Source organism: Podarcis filfolensis (genome assembly GCF_964270895.1).
Source record: "Podarcis filfolensis genome assembly, chromosome: 2".
Lineage (NCBI taxonomy): Eukaryota > Metazoa > Chordata > Lepidosauria > Squamata > Lacertidae > Podarcis > Podarcis filfolensis.
The window spans coordinates 112,784,417-112,808,364 of NC_139605.1; the positions used below are offsets into that span (position 1 = coordinate 112,784,417).

Below are 23,948 nucleotides of genomic sequence, written 5' to 3' on the forward strand. Positions count from 1 at the left end.
ACCATATTATAGCTGCCACAAAATCTATTGGCATGCCACCAGAACCAGGGAAGCCTTGCCAGTTGCAGCTCACACAGTTGAAGCGAAATAAAAGAAAGAAGAGTAGATTGGGAAGAAAGTTCCCCAGACTGCAGGAAAAGATAACAGTAGCTCCAGCACCTGATTCAGTGCAGGCTGCTGAGGGGTTGGACTCCTTAAGATCACCAACTGACTATGAGACACCTGGAAAGCACTCAACCTCAGATGACCTCCACTCCAAAAAGTGGGAAAGAGGATTTGACAGTGACCAGTACTGATTATTTTGATAGTAGCCCCATATTCTCAACACAAAGTGAGAAGTGTTTGGACAAATCAGTGATTTGTACATCAGTTCCCCCATGGCACAACTGTACCTTCCCCACACTCAGTCTACAAACCGTGGGACTTGTGGGTTCAGTTGGCAACATCTGTGTGTATGACTATGACATAAACACACTGAAAGGATCAAACTGGATAAATGACCGCATAATAGATGCCTTTCTTGCCTCCAGGGTGATCATGGCCAAAGAGCCACCGTATGTCTCTTTTTTTTAAATTACCCAAACACTATAATGCAAGGAGTTGTAGTGACAATGCGGTGAGATTCTACTCAGAGTAAGCCTATTGGAATGAATGGATTTAAATTAGTTGTGTCCTTTAGTTTTTGCTTTTTATCTAGATAATACCTAATTAGGGGTAGGGATTGGTTTGGTTTCATTCTGTTCTTGTTTTTATTAAGTATTTTGTTGTGTTGTTGTTGTTGAAATTCCACAAATTGCACATCAGGATTCCAATTTGGTTTTTTCTGTTGCAAAACCATTTTTCTTGTCAATCTTAAATAATTCATTAATTTGGTAATATTGAAGCCAATTCACTTTATCTTTAATTTGATCAAACGGTTTTAACTTAATACCTTCCTGATCCTCAATCAGTACGTCTGAGTATCTCAACCATTTATTTTCCATATTTAACTTTTTGGGGGCTTGTTCTTCCATTGGCGAAATCCATCTGGGGATCCACTACTGCTTTAAGGGAGGTCTTGGTGTTGGACATTTTCCATATCTGCTATTGGGTCCCTGGAGCACAGATTCACACGAAGTGGCAAACAACCTTGCAGGATTCAAGAGGATTTATTTGAAATGCATATGCAGGACAAAGGCACAGCGCGATCAGCTCGCAATCTGCACACCCCAGTCAGGGTGCGCCCACTTTTATACATTTGCAGAATACAATACCACCTGATTTCTGGGAAATCAAAAGTTATAGCAAGTTCCTATGTCCTTACATGGGCTTGCCCCTCCCCCTCCTTCCTGCAATGGCCCCACCAGCCCCACCACACCACGGCAGTGTGCATTCCTGAGTCTGCTTATCTCTTTACAACCTTGAATAATAAACATTTGAGCCAGTTCAATCAATGCCAGCCTTGTCCTCCTGACGGAACTCTCCTTTCTCAGAAAGGCCGTTTGGTGGGGGTTTCTTATGACCCTACACTCCCCACTCTTATTTTGGGACAGATTTTGCTCAGAGAGCGGAATCTCGTCCTCCTGTGGAAGACCTCCATGATATGAGGAGCATTCATCTCCTGTCAAGTTAAGCGTTGCACAGAGACCGCCTTGTCTGGTGAGGATATAATCTAGAGCAGATTCCATCTGGTTTCGTCCAGTTGCTGTGCTATCAAATAATAACACGGTAGTAAATGGATACCTTTGTGTAAACATAGGATATCACATAAAAGAACACATGTAAGACTTTGTTACTAAATTACTTGTGGCATTCCAGTACCTTGGGAAAAACATTTACTCAGTAGTGGTCTATGCTTTACACTTAGCTGGAAGGTCCACTAACGATTGAAAAATGCAGTTTGCTTTGTCCTCCACCGTTTTTGTGTGTTCTCAGGTGGCAAGCTAGCTCCCCTCTGGTCTTATACCATCACAGTGCCACAGCAGCGACAGTCCCTGGTGAATCCCCTAAGGGCTTTCATTCGACCATGCCTTGTCTGGCCCTTACCATAGCTAGCGCAGGTTTGGACATGTCATGAGAGAGATGTCTTTGCCTTGGCCTTTCTATGGGATTTTATTATTATAGGCTCTGGTCTTGCACTCATGGGAAATTGTTCACTTGCTCTTAAAGGACCAAAAAGCTTATTGCAGCCTGGATACACTTGCCCAATTCAAACTGAGTCCAATTTGAATTTATATATGCCCATGGTTCCCAACTTTCCAAATCAAATCTGTTAAAACAAGACCATTCTTTAAAAGGGCACTTTGCTATGGCCCTACACACTGAAGCAGAGAGAACTGCCCTGTGAGAGGGGATGCACGGGTTTTGGACCACTACTGTGAAGGTCCCTTTGCTACACCTCAGATAGTGGGGGAATATGGAGCAGGAGCTGCATAAAAGATTGGGAAAACAGGTAGGCTCACATGAGACATGGTGATTCTTCATGTATTCTTGACTTGTGTCATTCAGGGATTCAGCAGAACAAGCTAGCTCATAGAACTGAGCCTCAAAATCAACTGCAAGCCTATGAAGATGTCTTAAAGGAGCCTATGAAGATGTCCTGAAGGAGTGTCTCCATCCACATCGTTCTGCCCGGACGCTGAGGTCCAGCCCCGAGGGCCTTCTGGCGGTTCCCCCATTGCGAGAAGCAAAGCAACAGGGAACCAGGCAGAGGGCCTTCTCGGTAGTGGCACCCGCCCTGTGGAACGCCCTCCCATCAGATGTCAAAGAGATAAATAACTACCTGACATTCAGAAGACATCTTAAGGCAGCCCTGTTCAGGGAAGTTTTTAATGTATGACATCTTAGTGTATTTTTGGTCTTTGTGGAAGCCGCCCAGAGTGGCTGGGGAAACCCAGCCAGATGGGTGGGGTACAAATAATAAATTATTATTATTATTATTATTATTATTATTATTATTATTATTATTATTATTAAATTTGGCATTACCTTGGGCAGTTCTTACATCTGTCCCTGGGGACATTTTCAAATAGCTTCCAATGTAAAGGATTTGCAAGGGAGACATTTATGCCAGCTCTTGAGTTACTCTAAATAGCCCCAACTTTGTGTCCTAGTTATTTTCCAGGCCTAAATCATAGAATTGTAGAGTTGGAAGAGACCACGAGGGTCATCTAGTCCAACCCCCTGCAATGCAGAAATCTGTTGCCCAACCTTGGACTCAAACCCACAACCCTGATATTTCAAGTCTCATGCTTTACCAACTGAGCTATCTCTGGCCTCAAGGCAACAGCCACTTATGGGAGTTTGCATCACAAAGGCCAGACAATGCCTCTGCAGTGGCCAATCAGATGCCTCTCAGAAAGTCCCAAGCTGGGTGGGTTAGCAACAGCCACCTTCCTTTGCTGTTCATTGGCAATGGTATTCAGAGGCATACTATCTCTGAACCAGGAGTTTCCATATACCATCCAGATAACAGTTCCATGTGACACCCACCTTACCTTCCTGGCGTTCTCCTTCAAGTTGTGAATGAATTGGACCAAGACCCACGTTACTGCGGATCGTTGTATCTGCCATGGAAGATTATCAAGAAACTTCAATTGGTACAATATATATAGCTGCCATAATTTTGACTGGTACAGCCATGTGTATGTATACTAAAAAGGGACACGGGTGGCGCTGTGGTCTAAACCTCTGAACCTCTTGGGCTTGCTGATCAGAACGTCAGCAGTTTGAATCCCCACGACAGGGTGAGCTCCCGTTGCTCTGTCCCAGCTCCTGCCAACCTAGCAGTTCGAAAGCACACCAGTGCAAGTAGATAAATAGGTACCACTGCGGCAGAAAGATAAACGGCATTTCGGTGCGCTCTGGTTTCTGTCATGGTGTCCTGTTCTGCCAGAAGCAGTTTAGTCCTGCTGGCCATATAACCCAGAAAGCTGTCTTTGGACAAACCTGGCTCCCTCGGCCTGAAAGCGAGATGAGCGCTGCAACCCCATAGTCGCCTTTGACTGGATTTAACTGTCCAGGGGTCCTTTATCTTTACCTTTTTTTTTTTTTACCTAGGTATACTAAAAACAATTAATGTACTTATGTGCTTTTTTAAAGGAAGGTTTTAGTCCTTAAGATTGGGGAAAATAGATCTGAAGCTCCATTGAACAGCATCTGGTAAAATCTTGAAAGGGTGCAGTTCAGAATTTCCATTGATTGGAAAGAGTTCAAAGTTGAGTTTGATCAAAAGCAAGTCTCCAAGTCTAATGTGGGGAAATGGCTGGGGAAACTCAGCCAGATGAGCGGGGTATAAATAAATTATTATTATTATTATTATTATTATTATTATTATTATTATTATTAGGAAATCTTAGAATTGTAGAGTTAGAAGGGACCCTGATTATCATATAACCCAAGCGAATATGCTGCTGTCCCATACAGGGATCGAACCTGCAACCTTGGCATTAACAGCACCATGCTCTAACCAGCAGCGGTGGCCAAACTCGGCTCCCCCAGATGTTTTGGGACTACAATTCCTATCATCCCTGACCACTGATTCTGTTAGCTAGGGATGATGGGAGTTGTAGTCCCAAAACATCTGGAGGGCTGAATTTGGCCCCGCTGGCTGCTAAGCTATCCAGCCTCCTTCCTTCCAGAAGCTTATTTACAAACTGGATCCCAACAAAGCCTCACGCAAAGGAGATGAGGAACAGCAGCCAGAAGAGGGTAGGGAGAAGACAGGGTGGCAGACTGAGAAGCTGCTAAAGAAGAATTTCAAACCTCTCCATTCTTAAGGAAATCAGCCCTGAGTGCTCACTGGAAGGACAGATCCTGAAGCTGAAGCTCCAATACTTTGGCCACCTCATGAGAAGCGAAGACTCCCTGGAAAAAACCCTGCTGCTGGGAAAGATGGAGGGCACAAGGAGAAGGGGACGACAGAGGACAAGATGGTTGGATAGTGTTCTTGAGGCTACCAGCATGAGTTTGACCAAACTGTGGGAGGCAGTGGAAAACAGGAGTGCCTGGCGCGCTCTGGTCCATGGGGGCACAAAGAGTCGGACACGACTAAACAACTAAACAAGAACAACAAAAGAAGATGCAGCCCAACCCAGCAACTGGGAAGTTCCAGTACAGGAAATGAGACTGACTTAATGCTTTTCAGTTAGTAAATTTGAGGATTATTTCTGGATCAGCCAGCAGAGGGAACTCCTTTGCCATAAATAGCATATGAAGGTTGGTTGCACATGCTGATTTGTATTTATCAAATAAATTTGAGAGCAGGTGACTAGAAAGTAGTGGTGTAAACGAGGAAAATTGTAGAGGCAACTAGACAGGGAGACCCCTCTGAACTACCTGTTGGTGAGACGGCTTTTTCATTACCTATCCTTTCTTGCATTCCTAAAATTCCCACAGGAGATAGCAGCAGAAGTTGTTGGAGAGTCTCAGTTTTGTATCGAACAGCTATCCAGGCACAATTCTCGGAGCGATCCTGCAACCTGAGATAGCCTTTTTGGACTGGTTGCAGCAAGGTTGTGTTAGGAAGAGATACAGTACTTAAGAGAGAGCAGTCAGGGACACAAAGTCGCTGGAGGGCTCTTAATGACACAGAGTCATGATCACCCGGATCCTGAGCTGATAATCTCAGTACATTACCTGCTTAATTCTTTTCCGCTGCTCTTCCCCTGCTTCAGAGAAGGTTTCTGAGACCAAGGTTTAAACTTCTAAAACTTGTTGATTTAAAAGTTGATATAATACCATTTAATCCTAAGATCCTTCCATGATAAAGTAGGGGGAAACAGAGATATATGCCTTTGCTTTGATACTAAAATATAAATTTAAAAACCAAGTGTTGGTTTTTAAACAGTGACATCACGAAAAAGCAGCATCAAGCACATGGCAAGAAAGAAGAGAGAGAAATCGAAAGAAAGGGAGGAAAGGCGGAAAACAATGCATTGTCTCTTGTTTCTGGCATGTACATTATAAGCATCATAGCAATGAACATCTGAACTACAGCTATAATAATAATAATAATAATAATAATAATAATAATAATACCCTGCCCATCTGGCTGGGTTTCCCCAATAAAAGAGAAAAATATGTAACATTGATTCAGGACAACATAGACATCTCTGCATGTGCTGACCTTTTGGAAAGCCAGTACAGTGGTAACTCGGGTTAAGTACTTAATTCGTTCCGGGGGTCCGTACTTAACCTGAAACTGTTCTTAACCTGAAGCACCACTTTAGCTAATGGGGCCTCCCGCTGCCGCCGCACCGCCGGAGCATGATTTCTGTTCTCATCCTGAAGCAAAGTTCTTAACCTGAAGCACTATTTCTGGGTTAGCGGAGTCTGTAACCTGGAGCGTCTGTAACCTGAAGCGTATGTAACCTGAGGTACCACTGTACTGTAGGTGGAGAACAGCACCGGGGACAGACATTAGACTACAATTTGAGAAAAGATTCTTGCTTTGTGAAAACATAGGGCTTAAAACAGCAGACTTCTAGCTTGCTTACTGTTTACCAGTCCACATCTTAAAGAATGTACTGTACAGTATGAAAACCTGGGCAACCCCACAAGGGTACATGTAAAACCCTCCTAGATGTTCAGCGTAGTCCAGTATAGCTTTGTTGGTAAAGCACGAGAGTCAATCTCAGGTTTGTGGGTTTGAGCCCCAAGGTGGGCAAAAGATTCTTGCATTGCAGGGGGTTAGACTAGATCAAGCATGGCCAAACTTGGCCCTCCAACTGTTTTGGGACTACAGTTCCCATCATCCCTGACCACTGGTCCTCTTAGCTAGGGATGATGGGAGTTGTAGTCCCAAAAACAGCTGGAGGGCCAAGTTTGGCCATGCCTGGACTAGATGATCCTTGTGTTCCCTTCCAATTCTATTATTTGTGTTCCGTTGTAAGTAGAGCCCAGGACTATTATTATTAAGCTTATTCTGAAATTCTTGTCAAGATTTTGTTTGGGTCCATCATTCTTAATATTTCCAAAGATGCTGAAAAACATATAAAATTGTAAGTCTTCAGGCAGACTAGTTTTTCATCTGAAGCAGCAAGTGTAAAATTCAAAACCAGTTTACAGGGGTATTAGGCTGGCTTTTGCCTCAGCTTTGGAAGAAAGCTTCTATTTCCAACATTATTAATCGATGGAATGGAGATTTAAATGTGGCTTGTGTCCCAGTCAATGCTGTGCTGTTGCCATGGCCTGGGGGCTTTGTCATTGTCAAAGCCTTGCTGATCTGTGGGCTGAGTTGAATTTAAAGATCAATTGAGAACTGCCTATAGTGTACGTAAACCTCATTGTGCAACCCTGAACAATTATGATAGAAGGCTTCACTCACTCACTAAAGTAATTGCAATTCCCAGATGATTCTGTCTGAATCTGGTTGAAAGTCGCTTTGAGTTGGCATGGCAAGAAAAAGCAGCTAACAAATTTAATGAATAATAATAATTCTGGTGTATCATGTTAAGAATCAGAGTGGGGTGAGGTGAGAAAATGTGTCAGGCAACACCTTTTGCCCAGTCATTCAGCTTGAAATATACTCAGAGTCGAGAGTGGATTTCATGCTCTTTATTCAGCTCATAGTGGTGAGGAGGAATGAAAGTCCCCCCAAAGTATCTGCTTTATATACCGGTACATTATTTACACAATGGGCTGCACGTGATTGGCTAATTCTGGAATTCTCCTGTAGGCCAATCAGGTTGTGGATTCACTTCCATCTGGAGCTGGATTGGGTGGCTCCTGCAGACCAATCATACTGCTGCATTGTTGTAGGACCAATCAGACTGCTGCATTCTGAATCCTATTGTTCTAGGACCAATCAGACTGCTGCATTTTGGATCCCATTGTTCTAGGACCAATCAGACTGCAGCATTTTGGATCCTATCCAACTTAGTACATAACACAGCTGTAAGCAGAAAAATAAGGAATCCACTGTATAGGAACATACACAAACAGGAAAAAACAGGCCAGCATAGAAAGACACAAGTAAAAGGTAAAGCACCCCTGGACAGTTAAGTCCAGTCAAAGGCGACTATGGTGTTGCGGTGCTCATCTCACTTTCAGGCCGAAGGAGCCGGTGTTTGTCCACAGACAGCTTTCCGGGTTATGTGGGCAGCAGGACTAAACTGCCTCTGGTGCAATGGAACACCGTGATGGAAACCAGAGTGCACAGAAATGCTGTATACCTTCCTGCTGCAGTGGTATCTATTTATCTACTTGCACTGGTGTGCTTTCAAACTGCTAGGATGGCAGGAGCTGGGACAGAGCAACAGGAGCTCAATCCGTTGCAGGGATTCAAACCACCAACCTCCTGATCGGCAAGCCCAAGAGGCTCAATGGGTGGTGGGTGGTGCTGTGGTCCAAAAGGCGTTTCCGTGTGCTCTTGTTTCTGCCATGGTGTTCCGTTGCGCCAGAAGCAGTTTAGTCATGCTGGCCACATGACCTGGAAAGCTGTCTGTGGACAAACGCCGGCTCCCTCGGCTTGAAAGCGAGATGAGTGCTGCAACCCCATACAGTCGTACCTCGGCTGCCAAATGCCTTGGAAGTCGAACATTACAGCTCCTGGACGATCAAAAACCGGAAGTGAGTGTTCGGTTTTAAAACTTTTTTTGGAAGCTGAACATCCAGCGCAGCTTCCACTATTGTTTCTAGCGCGCCTGCACAATCGGCAACCAATTGGAAGCCATGCCTTGGTTTTCGAATGTTTTGGAACCGGAACAGATTCCGTTCAACTTCTGAGGTACGACTGTAGCCACCTTTGACTGGAGTTAACCATCCAGGGGTGCTTTACCTTTTTGACAAAGACACAATATATGGCAAGCAAAGTGCAATGAATGTTTTTGTCGCAATGTAAAGGTAAAGGGACCCCGACCATTAGGTCCAGTCATGGCCGACTCTGGGGTTGCAGCGCTCATCTCACTTTATTGGCTTTCCGGGTCGTGTGGCCAGCATGACTAAGCCGCTTCTGGCAAAACCAGAGCAGCAAACGGAAACACCGTTTACCTTCCCGCTGGAGCGGTACCTATTTATCTATTTGCACTTTGACGTGCTTTCGAACTGCTAGGTGGGCAGGAGCAGGGACCGAGCAACGGGACCTCACCCCGTCACGGGGATTCGAACCGCCGACCTTCTGATCAGCAAGTCTGATCAGCTCAGTGGTTTAACCCACAGCGCCACCCACGTCCCAATGTCACAATGTACCCGCTATTAAAGGACATGCAGCACATGCAAGTGGTACTCCAGAATCATCAAAATAAGTACAATATTACAATTAATAATATATTTTCATTATGTCTGATGCAAGGGAATTATTGGGAGTGGTGGACCTGTAGCAAACAGGACTCTACTTGTACCCGACATGGGACCTCACAAGGTGAGTCACCCTGCTCATGGTCTGGGAAAGTTTACACTATATTGTTTGGCTTGGGTTGCTACCATTTTCTTATATACTGAAGGAGGGGTTTCTCTTCAAAACAGGGATCCCTGGGCTCCAGGCCTGTTTGCTATATCTGTTTCACATCTCCCAAGAATTCCCTTGCGTTGGAGATAATGAAAATATATTAATAATAGTACAGTGGGTTACAGACGCTTCAGGTTACAGACTCCACTAACCCAGAAATAGTACCTCGGGTTAAGAACTTTGCTTCAGGATGAGAAAAGAAATTGTGCTCTGGCAGCGCGGCAGCAGCAGGAGGCCCCATTAGCTAAAGTGGTGCTTCAGGTTAAGAACAGTTTCTGGTTAAGAACGGACCTCCAGAACGAATTAAGTTCTTAACCCGAGGTACCACTGTAATATGGTACTTATTTTAATCATTCAGTTGTGGCATGGCATAATCATGACAGCTGTTCTCTCCACAGAACCTTGAGATACCTGCATATGACCTCTGTGAATTACATCTAGCCCATGTAGGTCAAAATTGTGAAGTACAGTTTTACTGATCAAGTAACTTGAGTGTGCACTGCTGGCCTGGGTCTTCTTTTCTGCTGTTTTGAATAAGCACGCTACAAGCTGAGCTAACAGTAAATTAAGCCGTATTGTAGTCTAATGTTAAATTAAGCCTGCACAAACTAACCTCTCCAACCATGCCACACCTCTGAGTTGGCTCTCTAGGAGCTGGTCTCCCGGGTCAAACCTGTTTCTCTTAAAAGGACCACATGGTAGATATTTAATTGATAATACATACATTACAGCCTGTATATGTTGGGTTTAATAGATAGTGGAACATCCACAGCTTTCCATTCCAGTAGGGTTAAGCAGAGGCAGAGCCTGTGCAAATCCTCCAATATTCCGTTGAACAAAATCGGGATGCACATAGTTTGGTGTCGCACTCTTGCGGAAACCAGTTGCGTAATCAGGGCACCGCTGCAAGCAACAGCGCCGGCTGCAAGTTCATCCTCACTGCTGAGCTCAGTGGCGGCAGCACTAGAGAGGGGAAACGGGATATTCCGGAATCCAATCAGAAGGTGGGATGGCTTCTGTAATTCTGGAATGTCTCGGGAAAATCAGGACAGTTATGTGCTCTGTTGCTGGAGTTGGGAGGTCTCCTCATGCTGTGCTCTTTGTGATGAGCCCAATTGGATAGAAAGCATCACCCGATGTGGCCTAGCATAGCTGTGCAACTTACCGTATTTTTCCCTCTATAACACGCAGATTTTTTCTCCTAAAAAGGAAGGGGAAATGTCTGTGCGTGTTATTGAGCGAATGTGTGGTCCCTGGAGCCAAATGGCAAAAAAAATCAGGCAAAAATCAAATCGCGCATCTCGGAGAAGGGAAACCTGAAAAGAGGAAGTGGCTGCTTTCCTGCATTTTGCCTCAGGGTCTTACTGCCCACCCTCCTCTGTTTCCTTGCTGTGTTTGCTCAAACGGAACAAAGAGCAGGGAAAGCCCCTCCCCTCCAGGCAAGCAGAGGGGAAAGCAGAGTGTCGTCTCTGTGCTCCGGTGCTGCTGAAAACATGCAGGAGGGAGAGAGAGAGAGAGAGAGAGAGAGAGAGAGAGCTGGCTGGCTTGGGTGGGTAGGTGAGGGAAAACTTTTGCCTTCCTTTCCTCCCTCCCGTTATACCCCTCTCCTGCATTCTTAGCCAGCTGCTTCTCTGCACACCCCTCTCGTGCTCCTTGTCCATTCTGTATTTTTCCTTCCTTCCCCACTTAAAATGTGGTTAAAAAGCATGGATCCACATGGATCCTCAGGATCTTTGCATTGGGTCACCCCAAATTCACCATCAGATCACATAGCATGTCCATGGCTACAGCCTGCCCCCCAAAAATCACACACGCACTGTTGCCTGGGGCTGCAATGGTGCAAAAATGTGGTTAAAAAGCATGGATCCACATGGATCCTCAGGATCTTTGCATTGGGTCACCCCAAATTCACCATCAGATCACATAGCATGTCCATGGCTACAGCCTGCCCCCCCCCAAATCACGCACCCACTGTTGCCTGGGGCTGCAATGGTGCAAAAACGTGGTTACAAAACATGGATCCTCAGGATCTTTGCATTGGGTCACCCCAAATTCACCATCAGAGCACATAGCATGTCCATGGCTACAGCCTGCCCCCCCCCAAAATCACACACCCACTGTTGCCTGGGGCTGCAATGGTGCAAAAACGTGGTTACAAAGCATGGATCCACAGGGATTCTCAGGATTTTTGCATTGGGTCACCCCAAATTCACCATCAGATCACATGTCTGTGGCCACAGCATGAAGCACAAAAATGATACATCCACTGTTTCATTCAGAATGTTTTTTCCCTTGTTTTCCTCCTCTAAAAACGATGTGCGTGTTATGGTCAGGTGCGTGTTATCGAGCGAAAAATACGGTATGCTGCCAATTAAGATTTTTTTTAAAAAAAAATAATATTTATTAACCGGCCAATCACATCAAATTAAATCACATCACATAAATTCCGAATTACAAAGCTGAATTTTAAATTTTGTTGGGGGGACCCATATTTCAAGATCCGAAGGGGGATTCTGATCATCTTCTTGCTGGTGCGTTAATGTCCAAATCAGTCCAAATCAGTCCAAACAGAGTTCATAATTCTATCCAGTCTTATCTTGCTGTTTCCACATCACACCTTGTTCATATATTTTCTCTTTTTTCTTTATGATCTCTTCTGATAGTCTCCTTAAGCCGATAAACACCAATAATAATAATAATCCTGTGTGAATTTTCCGTTCTTCCAATCCTCAAATCGAGATGGTTTCCATATATCATCTCCTTCATAGATAACATCGCTCTTTCCATCATAATCTCGCAAAACTGTCGCTCTTAAGTCCCTCTGAGGAGTTTAAACCCCAAAATATAAACAGCTCTATTTCTCTCTTTCTCCTCCCAGACTCAAGACCTCCAACAGAACTTCCCAATATGGCGATGGCATTTTTAACTGCGTCATTCCAAAGCTCTTATACATTCCACGCTCTTCTTAAAACATGCTTTGGTTCGAAAGTTTATCTCCACACAGCCTTAAATCCACAGCTTAAGTCCTTAAAACGACATTTCTGACTCAAGAGGGGAGGGGATTCTTGTTTAATCACATAAGGAAAGAAAGGAAAGTTTTTTTTCCCCTCCCCCATCAGTCATTTGCCATACCGTGTCTTGGCGTATCTTCTCATGTTTTATTCTTGTCTTGTTTTATCAGAGATCTCTTCTGTTAGCAGTCTTTACTCCCCCTTCTTCCTTGAAATATGTGCATTCGCTTCATCCAAATTGTTTCTTTTGAAGTTCTTGCAGCTAGTGGCGTGGATCAGGGACGGCGTCCAGGAGTGCCGAAATCCCACAGGAGGGCTTTGTGCCTAGTGCCCCTATCCCCACAAATTCGGGGGTGGTATAGGGCACAGCAGGCAAGGGCAGTCCCCCCCACCATCCTGGGGGGGGTTAGGGAGGCTAATTACTCCCATCATAGCCTCCAAATTACCTCGTGTGGGTCGGAGAGATGTTATTGTCAGCCATCTTCCGATGCGCCCCCGAGTGGCCCCCGCTGCCAATTAAGATTTGTTTAACTCACTAACAGGAAGGATTCGAAACCGGCGGGACCAGAAATTCACAGAAGACTGGAGTAAATTTACAGGCTACTTGAAAAGTATTTGTGAAGATCAGACAATGTTTGTAGGTTTGCAAGAAGTTTTGTGAGGAGTATTATTGGAAGTATTGCAAAAATGGAGAAGGGGGAGGATGATTTGTTAAGAGATGTAAAGGCAATATAAAGTTAAGAAGTGGTTAAAACGGTGGATCATCAGAGGTGCTGATGCAAGTCTTAAAAGATTGTATAAGTGATAAGTTTTGTGGTACATTTTATAATTTATATGTTAAAATCAATAAAAAATATATAAAGGAAAAAACAAAGATTTGTTTAACTCAATGATTTGGGTGGCTGCGGCTGTTTCTTCTTTTAAGAAGAAGCAGGAAATGGTTCTGAAACCAGTAAAGTATGACCCAAGGTCTGTTTTCTACCCCCATCAATTTCTCATATCTGATTTCCTGGATCTATAAATTATTAAAGACACACCTGTCCCAGGTGTGGCTTGGTGCCACAGACTCCCCTGGATCTGGGTGTAAAATAATTTAATATCCGAGAGCTACCAGTGCTGTTAATCTTTTCTTTGTAAGCAGCCAGCTTCCTGAACGCTGCTTGTTGGCTGCATAGTTTCTGGATTCAGTAAAATCTCACAGCACCAACCTCACTAAATTTGGCAAATACGTACCCTTCCCAGAAAGTAGATCAAATAATAGCAGGAATTTAAGTGCATTTGTTGGAGTTGCCACTGGAGCTGGCAGACATTTAAATTGAAGTTCAGCTGCGATACCAGTTTCAAACTTTTTGAGCTGGCAATATATCGCACCTCCTCTCCCTGCCTGTCCGTCACTGTTTGAGGCAGTATGATTCTGAATGCCAGTTGATGGAAACCGCACGTTTCCCATGCAAATCTTCTCTGTATCGTTCCAATTTTTTTTTTTAGTATATGTGCCGGCGAAGCGAATATATAGTTCAAATATATGTTGGAAGTGTAAGGAAAAGGAGGGGACATTTTATCATATGTGGTGGGATTGTAAGGTAATTTTAAAAATTTGGGAAATGATATACAATGAATTGAAGAAAATGTTCCATTTAACATTTGTTAAAAAACCTGAGGCATTTTTGTTGGGGATTGTAGGGAAAGACCTGCCAAAAAAGTTGAAAAACATCTTCATGTATGCGACAATGGCCGCGAGAGTTCTGGTAGCACAAGGATGGAAGACTGAAGAAACCCCAACTAAAGAATCATGGCAAGAAAAATTGACGGACTATGCAGAACTGGCAAAACTGACATATAAGCTACGGGACAAGGATAACTGTGACTTTAAGGATGAAGGGGAACCCTTTACAAAGTATCTGAAGACGCAACAAAGCGAACTAGACTCCTTGGCAGGTTTTGAATAAACATTCACAAACTTTTTATTGATAATAATCAGCTAAATAATTTGAGGATCTATACAACTTTGTAACATGCAGAAAACAGCATTATTGGAGAAACCAAAGACTGGAACTGAGGGAAGTCGGGGGGAGGGGTTTGTGTGGGAGGGGGGAGGGGGGGAAATGGGGGGGGGGACAAGGATGATATGTTTTTGGATAATATGTCTTGTTATAATTTTGAATAAAATAATAATAATAATAATAAAAAGAAACCACAGGACTCCCAAAAGAGGGCATGTCTGGGAATTCCTTGATGTATGGCAACACTATGCTTGAGGGCATCCCACAGGCATATTGTTGGCCGCTTTGAGAAGAGGATGCTGCAGTAGATGGACCACTGGCCTGAAACAGCAGGCTCCTCTTATGTGTGGAGTAAATAAGTGAATAAGGCTCAAGGCTCATGTGTATTTTTGCTGTTCCCATGGCAACAAAAACATTATCTTTCTCTTCTCTCCCCTCCCATGCTCTTTCTAGCTCATGTTGCCCTAACTCCTTTTTTTAAACTCTTCGTCAATACTGAGAAGTTTTCACAAATAGATAGCAACATATAATGTCGCTTAGGAAGCAAAAAAGATATACGGTGGTACCTCAGTTTTCGAACGTAATCCGTTCCGGAAGACCGTTCGAGTTCCGAAATGTTCGTAAACCGAAAACTCAAAACGGAAATCTCATTACGGAAAACTCAATACAGAAGTCGCGTTTCTGGTTGAACTTCCAAGGTGCGTTCGAAAACCGAAGCAATTACTTCTGGGTTTACGGCGTTCAAGTTCCAAAACGTCCTGCGGGTGAGGGGAGCACCCTGTTGCAGCAGTTCAATAAAGATCAAGCTTACTAGCTGCTTTGCTTCTCAATATTCTCTGGTTGGCCTCTGTTATTCTCTCCTACCAATAGGGAACCTATGTAAGGACTCTATATGGGCTCTTGGATACCCTATAAGGGAAAAGGGCAATTTTTGTTTACAACAATAGATACAGAGCAACCTAGAAAATATTTGTGTTTTGGCTTTACCCTGAAGAAAATTATTTGCTTTGGTAAGTTCATCCATTATGAATCAGTCCCATATCTTTCAATGCTAGCTCAAAATAATGAGATGTAAAGATCCTTTCCCTGTGCTTAAAGCTACTTCTGTTCTAACTCTTGAGTAACTGTTTAGTTTTACAAGTCCTAAGATGTCCCCCTTTCCCCGTTTGTTGAGGTGGGGGAAGGAGATGAAAATTCTTGTGTTATTTGCTCTCTGTACCTGAACTAGCTGAAAAGCTAGTTTTTCTTGCGACACTTAGCAAATATATTGATGTCATACTTGTTCCATAAAATATCTGCTTCCTTTTTCTGCGTCATTGCTCTCCAGGATACAGTTCCTCATTCTATAGGCCTGAAAGCCTGGAAGCAGAGATCTCTGAATTCAGGCATCTCAAAGCACATGTTGCCACAGACTCCGCCAACTAAGCAGACTCATTTGTTTTCCCTTTTGCACCCAGGTTCAGTATGGAGCAGCAATGTCCTGATTTTCCAGGGACAGAAGCCATCCAGGTTACTGATTTGATCCCAGAATGTCCTGGTTTTCATTTTTCCTCCCTTCCATATCTCTGAGAACAATCAAAAGTGGTGGAGAGATCAGAAACATGCACACACATTCTTTTTGGAAACAGAAGCCTTTGCTCTGTGTGGGGTTGTGTGTGTGTGTGTGGTGCAAAAACGAAGTCCTGATTATACTGAAAATAAGGTAAAGGTAAAGGGACCCCTGACCATTAGGTCCAGTCGTGGACAACTCTGGGGTTGCGGCGCTCATCTCGCTCTATAGGCGAAGGGAGCCGGCGTACAGCTTCCGGGTCATGTGGCCAGCATGACTAAGCCGCTTCTGGCGAACCAGAGCAGCGCACGGAAACGCCGTTTACCTTCCCACCAGAGCGGTGCCTATTTATCTACTTGCACCTTGACGTGCTTTCGAACTGCTAGGTTGGCAGGAGCAGGGACTGAACAATGGGAGCTCACCCCGTTGCGGGGATTCGAACCGCCAGCCTTCTGATCAGCAAGCACTAGACTCTGTGGTTTAACCCACAGCACCACCCGCGTCCCTCATACTGAAAATAAAATGCACCAAATAAAGGAAAGGTGAAGCTGCCATACGAAGCCCTTCCTATACGTAATTTTGAAGGAAAATGTCACCAATCCATTAAAAATTATTTAATTGCAATGCTTCAGCAGCCAGCCATTTATTTTTTTTAGGGAACACGTGGTGTGTTTATTCCTTTATTGTAAATTGAGCCTTACACCGCAAGCCCTTATATGTCTACTCAGAAGTAAATCCCACTATATTCAATGGAGCTTACTCCCAGATAACTGGGTAAAGACTGTACAGTGGTAACTCGGGTTACAGATGCTTCAGGTTACAGATGCTTCAGGTTACAGACTCTGCTAACCCAGAAATAGTACCTCGGCTTAAGAACTTTGCTTCAGGATGAGAACAGAAATCACGCGGTGGCGGCGTGGCGGCAGCGGGAGGCCCCATTAGCTAAAGTGGTACCTCAGATTAAGAACAGTTTCAGGTTAAGAACAGACCTCCAGAACAAATTAAGTTCTTAACCCGAGGTACCACTGTACAGCCTTACACTGCAATCCTAAGCATTTTTACTCAAAACTAAGACCCACTGAGTTTACTCTTTGGTATGTTCCTGGTCATTCTCACAGTTTCCATTATTATTAGTATTACTATATCCTGCCTTTTCCCCCTGACAGGGACTCAAGGCAACTTACAGCTAAAATTTTATTTCATCCCATTTATCTGTTGAAGGTGTTGTACGCGATCCCTTCCCTCGCATGTGTGCAGGAGATCAACCATGGGAGAAGCTTCTGGTTGTAGAACAGAATGTCCCTGTTTTCATCTGAGAAATGTTGGAGGTATGCAGTAGTTGTTAGGAGAGTGTTGGATTAGGACCAGGGTTCAAATTTCCACTCAGCTGTGAAACTCACTGAATGAACTTGTGAGAGTCACTTATCTGTCAGCCTGTTTGCTGTCTCCCAGTGGCTGCACAGACATCACGAGTGGGATTCAAATAAGTTGTTGCATGAGCACACTGAGGTTCACTGGTGCAATGGGACTTCTCCCCTGCACACCTCTGTGCCCCCTAAATCTGCTCTGGGGAGATTGAGGGAAACTACAGAACAGGTTTAGGAGGCCTGGGGGGCATGCTGGGGGAGGATATGGCACAAGTCCCATTGCGCAAGCGAACCCCACAACCTGTCCCACTTAGTGCCATGTTGGCACTAACTCCACCCGATACATTTAAAGCACATGACTTCTCCCAATGAATTATGGGAACTGGAACCGGCAAGCCACTCCAGTATCCCTGCCAAGAAAACTCCATGGACAAAGACAACAGGCATATAAAAGTTATGATGCTGGAAGATGAGCCCCTCAGGTCGGAAGGTGTCCAACATGCTACTGAGGAAGAGCGGAGGACAAGTACAAGTAGATTCAGAGCTGATGAAGCGGCTGGGCCAAAGCCGAAAGGTCGCTCAGTTGTGGATATGCCTGGAAGCAAAAGGAAAGTCTAATGCTGTAAAGAAAAATATTGCATAGGAACCTGGAATGTAAGAACCATGAACCTTGGTAAGTTGGATGTGGTAAAAAATGAGATGGCAAGAATAAATATTGACATCCTGGGCATCAGTGAACTAAAATGGACGGGGATGGGCGAATTCAGCTCGGATGACCATCATATCTACTACTGTGGGCAAGAATCCCGTAAAAGAAATGGAGTTGCCTTCATAGTCAATAGAAGCTACCAGCATGAGTTTGACCAAACTGCGGGAGGCAGTAGAAGATAGGAGTGCCTGCAGTGCTCTGGTCCATGGGGTCACGAAGAGTTGGACACAACTAAACGACTAAACAACAACAAAGTTGGTTTAGGGCAGGCACCCCCAACCTGCAGCCCTCCAGATGTTTTGGCCTGAAACAGGGGTAAGCAACCTAAGGCCCATGGGCCACAAGCAGCCCATGGGTGTCATTTAACCAGCCCATGAGCCAACTCCGAACCGAGCCGCCTGCTTGGCAAGTCCCTGTGCACTGCACTAAACCAGCACAGGGAATCGCTTCCGCGGTGCTGGAAATCGCATCTGCGCGGACGCCAGAAATCGCACGCGTGCAATCTGGCCCACAGAGGGATCTCCGCTGGAATGAACCGGCCCAAGCAAGGTAAACCTTGCCAACCCCTGGCCTACAACTCCCATGATCCCTAGCTAACAGGACCAGTGGTCAGGGATTATGGGAATTGTAGTCCAAAACATCTGGAGGGCTGGATGAAAAGATAGAGTCATAATATGTTAAGATATAGAGTCAAGATAAATGAAAGAGGGTAAGGATTTGCTGAATTGATTATGTAAATGGGAATGCAAGAAGGGGAGGTGTGAGGAGGTCAAGGAAATAAGCAAATGAGCTTTGAAATACCAAAAATTGGATTTGTTTTTTGTATTTTCCTTGTTTTTTCTTCTTTATGTATTTTTTCTTCTTTGTTTTCTTGGTTTTCTTTTACTCTGTAACACTTTGTTTTTTGTAAAACTCTAATAAATATCTTTAAAAAAAACAACAAAACATCTGGAGGGCTGAAGGCTGGGGATGCCTGGTTTAGGGTGCTGGGAATGGTAGATCTGTGAGGGGCAAACTAGGATTCTTTTGGGAAAGTCGTGTGCTTTCAATGTGTGGTATGGATTGCAGCCACAGTGTACTGTATACAGTGTTGTTGAGAGGATAAAATGGTGGTGATGCGTGACTTTGCATGGTGCCTTGATCTCTCTGGAGAAATGGCAGGATGCAAATGCAAGAACAAAACACGCCCCCCCCCCCCGACCGCATGGTTCACTGTGGATTGAGCCTGATATTGAAGTTAAGGGAATCTTGTGGTTTTAGACAAATCATGAAAAATAGTAGGAGCCCTGAGAATCTGTGCTGAGGTACTTTGGAATGTACCATAGAGCATGGGTAGGCAAACTAAGGCCCGGGGGCCGGATCCAGCCCAATTGCCTTCTAAATCCGGTTCACAGACGGTCCAGGAATCAGTGTGTTTTTACATGAGTAGAATGTGTCCTTTTATTTAAAATGCATCTCTGGGTTATTTGTGGGGCATAGGAATTCGTTCATTCCCCACCCCCAAATATATAGTCCCGCCCCCCACAAGGTCTGAGGGACAGTGGACCGGCCCCCTGCTGAAAAAGTTTGCTGACCCCTGGTCTAGAGTATGCATGTTTTGCTTTTTAAAAATGGAAATTATCTTCCGGGTTAGGTTGAAGTAGGAGAGAGTTAGGAGCAGAGACTTTTGGGAGCTATAAGGAAGGATTTATATGGTTTCTTGGCCTGCAGATTACAAACTTAGAAGCGAAATTGTAAAACTTTTACAACCGTGTACAACAGGAAGAAAGTTATCTAAATCTTTGTTTTGTTGCTGTTGTAATAAAATGAGCTTTTACTCAGAGAGAGAGAGGGAATAAAATTAGGGAGCATACAGTCATGGGAAAAAGAAAGTACACCCTCTTGGAATTCTGTCGTATTATGTACATCTATTGTTGTTGTTGTTGTTATTGATGAACAACAACACATGACTTATTACACTGTGTCATGCTTTATTTCACAAATAGAAATCCATAATGGAGAAGCCTTGTGTGAAAAATTAAGCACACCCTTACTGCTTCCATAGGGATGAAGAGATTAAGTAGTTAAACCATAGAGCCTAGGACTTGCCGATCAGAAGGTCGGCGGTTCGAATCCCTGCGACGCGACGGGGTGAGCTCCCGTAGTTCGGTCCCTGCTCCTGCCAACCTAGCAGTTTGAAAGCACGTCAAAGTGCAAGTAGATAAATAGGTACCGCTCCGGCGGGAAGGTAAACGGTGTTTCCGTGCGCTGCTCTGGTTCGCCAGAAGCGGCTTAGTCATGCTGGCCACATGACCCGGAAGCTTTCTGCGGAGAAACATTGGCTCCCTCGGCCGATAAAGCGAGATGAGCGCCGCAACCCCAGAGTCGGTCACGCCTGGACCTAATGGTCAGAGGTCTGTTTACCTTTACCTTTAAGGAGCAGATGGTTGTGATTATCTCCCGATAAAACAACATAAATTCAAAGAGGGTGTACTTGTGACTGTACCTACGTTGCCCTTTGTCCTTGAAGGGGGTACCTTTGAAAGGTGAGGATTCTTGGCAGGAAACTGATGTGGAGCCCTAATCCCAATCAGGAGTGTCAGTTTAGATGGCTTGAGCGTGAATGCCAAGGTGGTGAGTTTGATCCCCATTCAGGCCACCTGAATATTGCTGCACTGCAAGGGGGGGTTGGACTAGATGACCCTTGGGATTCCTTCCAACTCTACATTTCTATGATTCTAAGCGGTGCAATGACAACTTTTTCTTCCTAAGGAAAAGTGGCAGTGCTAAGCATGCTTTTTCTTGTAACACCCGCCCCACCACCCACCCACCCCGCAAAACACCCCTTTAACTCCGGCGGGGCGTGTTTGTACTGATTGCTCATGAAAAATTGCTACTTAAATTTGCCTCCCTTCACCATAGCTGTCAACGTTTTCCCTTTTTAAAGGTAAATTCCCTTATTCCGAATAGAATTCCTCGCAAGAAAAGGGGAAAGTTGACAGCTATGTCCCTTTACAGACACACACCTGTATCATCCCACGAAGGATTACATCCAGCACAAGCCTGAGAAAAGGCCGACGTGCTTGCAGGATTCTCATCCGCGTCCAGGGGAAAGCGCTCTGCACATGATCAGAAGAGTGCTCTCTGCTATTATTATTATTATTATTCTACAGGGCTGAGCCATTGTGTTGAACTAAGCTACAGAAGCTGCAGATGACACAACATTGATGGCAGAAAGTGAGGAGGAATTAAAGAACCTTTTAATGAGGGTGGAAGAGGAGAGTGCAAAATATGGTTTGAAGCTCAACATCAAAAAAACGAAGATCATGGCCACTGGTCCCATCACCTCGTGGCAAATAGAAGGGGAAGAAATAGAGACAGTGAGAGATTTTACTTTCTTGGGCTCCATGATCACTGCAGATGGTGACAGCAGCCACGAAATTAAAAGACGCCTGCTTCTTGGGAGAAAAGCAATGTCAAACCTAGACAGCATCTTAAAAAGCAGAGACGTCACCTTGCCAACAAAGGTCAGTATAGTTGAAGCCATGGTAGTGATGTGAGAGCTGGACCATAAAGAAGGCTGTTCGCCAAAGAATTTATGCTTTTGAATTACGGTGCTGGGGGGAGACTCTTGAGAGTCCCTTGGACTGCAAGAAGATCAAACCTCTCCATTCTGAAGGAAATCAGCCCTGAGTGCTCACTGGAAGGACAGATCCTGAAGCTGAGGCTCCAATACTTTGGCCACCTCATGAGAAGAGAAGACTCCCTGGAAAAGACCCTGATGTTGGGAAAGATGGAGGGCACAAGGAGAAGGGGATGACAGAGGATGAGATGGTCGGATAGTGTTCTCGAAGCTACCAGCATGACTTTGACCAAACTGCGGGAGGCAGTGGAAGACAGGAGTGCCTGGCGTGTTCTGGTCCATCGGGTCACGAAGAGTCGGGCACGACTAAACGACTAAACAACAACAAAGCTACAGGCGCAAAGATCGAGGGGCCTTGCAACCATGCTGGCTTGCAATCCCCAAACCAGCCCCTCGCCCACCCCAGGCAGCGCGTCACCTCCAGACAAGCGGGCAAAGCAGCCGTAGCCCCGCCCCCTCCCCTGCCTGGGCTCGGCCGCTTCAGCGTCTGTATTGCTTTCTTTGGGAGGAGCAAGCGCACCAATCGGGAGAGGAGTTGCGACCTGTCAGCCAATGGGCGAACCCAGAGGCCGGCTCGGGTAGCCCAGGGCAGAAGCGCCGTGGCTCCTCGATGACCGCGCAGAGGCATCGTGAAGAAGAGCGTAGCCGGAGTTGCTGGCTGATTTCCACCCTCTCCTAATCGGTGCATCTGGGGGGTGCAAAAAAAGGTAACGCCGAGCAATTTCCTGCATGCTCCAGGGTTTCCCACGCCGCCCATCTCAGCATCCTAATTCATCCCCCGCCCCCCCTTAACCTTGTAGCTCCCAATCGTATTTCCAGTCCCCATAGCCTTCCCAATCGGCTCCCATCACTCAATATCTCCTGTAATCCCTCTGGAGGAGCCTAGCTCAGCGTCGGGGAGCGCCGACTGCCAGGCATGCAGATGGTCTCAGGTTAGACCCCCGGCACCTCCAGGGCAGGGAATGCCGCCCCCCTCTCCTAAAGCAAAAAATACCCCGGAGAGGCGCTGCGGGTCAGAGTCGACAGTGGTGAGCTGGGTGGATCAAGGGTGCAAGGCTTGTGTGTGTGTTGCAAGGCTGCAACCTATACATGGAAGTAAGTCCCATTGATCTCAAGGGTGCAGACTTCGGAGGACGCATGCCTTCAGCTGCACTGTAACTCTCCCTCCCCCTTTTCCATGCTCATTGTTGCTTAGGTGGGGGAGAAAGAAGCTCCACCTCTCTATCTCCCTTCCTCCCAGATACCTGCTTTTGGGGGGTCCCGTGAGAATCAAAATTAGTTCTGTCTCTGCAACCCTTGTTCTTTTTCACAGTTGCTTCTGGTCCTAGCAACAGGGACGGTGGCCAGAAAACAATACGTTAGTCCCTTTAATTCTAGAGAGCTGTTTTTTCTAGGTCCTCAGATTACTAAGAGATCCCTTTTGATCACAGCTACTTGCCACACCTGTGGTGTGTAGCACAAGCTCCCTGAGTGAGCCTATCCACTGCCGATAGCTGCTTATTCCTTGCACTGGCCCTGTAAAACTATAAAATGGGGTTGAATGTGCTGCTTTGGGGCAACTGATCCTGGGCTCTGCGATATGCAAGGACAGGGTGTGTCTGGTTCCACTGACCCCTGGAAGTTATTGAGGAGCAACCTTTGCTATGTGCTCATTGGCTTTCCAGGGTGAATGCAAGGAACTTGGCTTAGTTATTTACCTTTCAGCCCATAAAAGAACTTCTCTAAGTCACTCATAAGAAGTTAAATGAAAACTATTTTAAGATTATAATGATGATGCAATGAAAGCATAAAGCAATGTTGAATGCACAATGCAGCAAGTCCTTTTACACATTGGAAGAGCCAAAGGCAACCTTGAGCTGGCCTTCCTAGTCCCAGTGTGGATGTGCTAGAATGCTGAACTGGGCACCCAGATGGGTTTAACATTGGTTGTATACCAGTTTGCCACACACAATGTACACAGCAGTCTACTGTGGAGCTGCTGTCCCAGGGCCTGCTTGTCTTCAGTGGTCGAGCCTCTGGTTTGCAAGCAGAAGGTCTCAGGTTCAACCTCTGGCATCTCCAGGTAGGACTAGGAATGTCTTCCACCTGAAATCCCAGGAGCACAACAGTGGTGAAGGGTTAAAGCCCAACAAGCTCTATTTGCTTTCAAAGTGTTATCCATGCAATTGCCAAGTGCGTAAATAGAGCCAGGCCTGGTCACTCCAGTGCTGGGAGACTTGTTGGAGCCAGTCTTTGTAGACTGGCCACTAACATGACCTGT

General features: G+C 45.3%; 1 protein-coding gene across 4 annotated transcripts in view; it reads left to right on the forward strand.

Annotated features, from left to right (window-relative positions):
• The first annotated feature begins 2,322 nt into the window (after positions 1-2,322).
• The window catches only part of LOC310755916 (glycoprotein-N-acetylgalactosamine 3-beta-galactosyltransferase 1-A-like), a 40,063-nt gene continuing 18,437 nt past the window's right edge, over positions 2,323-23,948 (forward strand). Inside the window, exon 1 of one of the 4 annotated variants that reach the window (XM_083599439.1) lies at positions 2,323-2,431. The gene's annotated coding sequence lies outside the window, so the exon portion shown is untranslated. Of the gene's footprint in view, positions 2,432-12,968; positions 13,080-22,188; positions 22,396-23,948 lie in introns of those variants that run through there. The other 3 variants (XM_083599437.1, XM_083599438.1, XM_083599435.1) reach the window with 3 other exon arrangements.